The sequence below is a fragment of the Asparagus officinalis genome, chromosome 8, assembly GCF_001876935.1.
Source record: "Asparagus officinalis chromosome 8, Aspof.V1, whole genome shotgun sequence".
Taxonomy (NCBI): Eukaryota; Viridiplantae; Streptophyta; class Magnoliopsida; order Asparagales; family Asparagaceae; genus Asparagus; species Asparagus officinalis.
Window position 1 is genome coordinate 3,451,617 of NC_033801.1, and position 2,944 is coordinate 3,454,560.

General features: G+C 34.9%; 1 long non-coding RNA gene across 1 annotated transcript; it reads left to right on the top strand.

Moving 5' to 3' along the window:
• LOC109819719 lies at window positions 1,125-2,020 on the top strand. The gene is made up of 2 exons (XR_002241594.1): window positions 1,125-1,648; window positions 1,794-2,020. It is a non-coding gene; the product is annotated as an uncharacterized LOC109819719 (long non-coding RNA).

Here is a 2,944-nt window from a genome sequence, read left to right on the forward strand (position 1 = left end):
AAATATATCCGTCGGTGGCTATTTATGTCCACAAATCGGAAGTCAAGTTAATTCTACCCAGAATCGATTCAAAAGCTTATTTTAGCCTATTTTTCTCTCTTCCGTAGATTTTAAGAACATCGGCTTTAACCGTATTTCTTGATATGTGTTTTAGATCCTCACAAAGATATGAGAAGATTGTTCGAATACCTTCATACTCAACAAATTAAAATGGCAAATCGTGCATAATGATGGCCGAGACTAAGAGCTCTCTAAACTTATCCGGGTCAAAATTAAATCTCGAAGAACTCATCGTAGAATCTTTTGAGTTAGATAAATCCTCAATATCCTTTCTAGTAGCTTTCTTACAATTTTTCATGTGTCTTAACATGTTTTTCGTCCCATTCCCTTCAGCGATGTATTGGATTCCACACTTCTTACATACTGAATAATTGTTTCCCTCCCGGCTCGATCGTAACAAGATCAAACATTTTCCAAGCTTTAGATGCTAATCTTCTTTTTCTCTTTTTGTCAGTTATCCCCATACGTTTTTTGAATAGAATTAGATATTTCTTCTACTTCTTCTTCATTAGATGAACCCACTTCTAAACCATTCTCTATAGGATTATTGGTAGGATTTAACTCCAACTGTGAAAAAAATACAAAACTGCATAAGTTTAAGACACGAGGGAATAAAAAAAGAACATTTTTGTCTGCAATAATAAGCTAATGTAAGTTAGATTGATAAGCTAAAAACACAAAGATTTGAACAATAATAGAATGCCAAGATTAATAAGACATCAATTTGTATATACTCAATGGCAGAGAGGCACACTGCTCTCACCGTAAAGAACAACCAAATCTACACAAACATTTATCATTCATCACAAAAATCAAAGTTTAATCATCAATCAAAACCGATAATGATTCAGACTTTAATAGAAATTTGACGCAAGAATGAGAATTTGATGCATCTTTAACTAGAGAATTGCGGGTAAAACTTAGAGACAAAAAAATAAAAGGATAGAGGTAAGAAAAAGAGAAAGTCAAATGAAAACTTACAGCAAAGTTCAAGCGCTCACCGTCGTCGGTCATCGCTTGCCTCTCGTCGCCACTCCCGGACGCTCGTCACCTCTCTCCGCTCGCCATTTGCAGCCACTCGCCGCTTTGAACTTCGTAATGGGAAATCTAGGGCTTCTCTTCTTTTTTTTCTCTACAGCTTGTTTATGAGAGACCAAGGGTTGATGGTTCTTATTCGAGTCGGTGTTTGTGTTATACGGGTCAGTCGAGTAAACCCGAATTGACCTGTTTAACAAATGGGTAAATTTAGGTTGACCCGTTTATGACCCAACCCATGTAATTCAACTCATACCCATTATAAACGGGTCGGGTTGATGGGTCGGGTCATAAATTGCCACCCCTAACCGTAGCACTCTTAAGCCTAACAGTGGAGGCTTTAATTTGCACGCATGATTGGTTATATGATATCAATGGTAGACAATTACTAATGTTATAATTTTTACATTTTTTTGCATTAGAACACATGTTATGAATTTGCTTATTGGTTTTTTTATTTTTTTTATTAATGATAGATGACATGCAACCAAAATTAGATGAGCTTTCCGAGGATATCATGCAATTAGATGTTGGAGAATCTATGCCAACACAAGTATGAATCTCTTATACTATGAAGTCTCATTGGCTTAGTATAAACTTCGATTACTTGAATAATCAAATATATAAAGTTTTTATGGTTTGATTTATTTGTAAGTAAAGCTCTTAATTTGATTGTTTTAATATGTTTCCTTGGACAGGAGTGATAGCATTTGCTTTCAAGGTCAAATCGGCATTATTGTTGCTGAAAAGTAGCTTTTGCTATGCCATTTCTGGTTTGATGAAGAATTGGTAAACTTGAAATTGAATCTTATAGGAGTTGTGCAAATATTGACTTGCATTTTGGTATCTGTTCTATTTTGGCAATTGATAACAATTTGTACTTGACCTAGAATATTATTTGTTGTGCAAATAAGATTTTTTTTTACTCATTTTTGTGATTATCTGGTCATGTCTAGTTTGCATTGTTTAGTTGATTCACTTGAATGTAATGTCAACCCTAGGCCTTCCTCACTCTGTCCGTTGTTTTCCAATTCAAAATTGTAAAAAAGTAATATTATTTCCCTTTTTCCCTTGGCAGAGTTGGTCATTTACTAGCAAATTGCCATTTATACTTAAGAGATTTGTTCAGTTATTATGAGAACGAGGGAGGGATGTTGTTTTATTCCTCGTTTTTTTATGAAGTGCCTAGCAGCTGCTGTTTTTCTCTCAAACGTCTCCAAGTAGTTTCCTTGAATCTCTGATTGAATTCAGTGTTCTTTCGTTTAAAGTAATGTATATGCTTTTTGATCCATGTAGACCTTGATTGAGAGAGGAGTGCTTATTAGGGCTCGCATATATTTTTTCCATTCCTTTCTTTTGTTAATTTTCTGTTGCTGTCATAACTTTTGGCATAAAAACCTGAAGACCTAGAATATTATTTGATAAACCAAGACAACTATTTACTTGGTATCTCTAAAGTGAGATATTTTGGTGTGCTTGTGACTTAAAGTTTTAGTTCTTTTTGCTGGCTTATATATGACTTAAACAATGGATACTTGATGAGGAGTGATGCAAAATGTCAGTTTGCATCTTGGTACATGTATTACCCCCAAAAAAAAAAGTACATTATTCTTCATTTGGTGTGTGAATTGTCAGGTACTTAAAAAGGAGGCAGTGGTCTTCTGATTCAAACCATTTGAACGTCTTTTAGTTTGTCAGATAATGGTTGGATATAGTATCCATGACATTGAAGTGAGATTTGATAAATGGGTTATTCGGGTTATATGGGTCGGGTCGGATAACCCGTTTAATAAACGGGTCGGATCGCATTTACCTATTTATTAAACGGGGCAGGTCGGGTCACACTGAT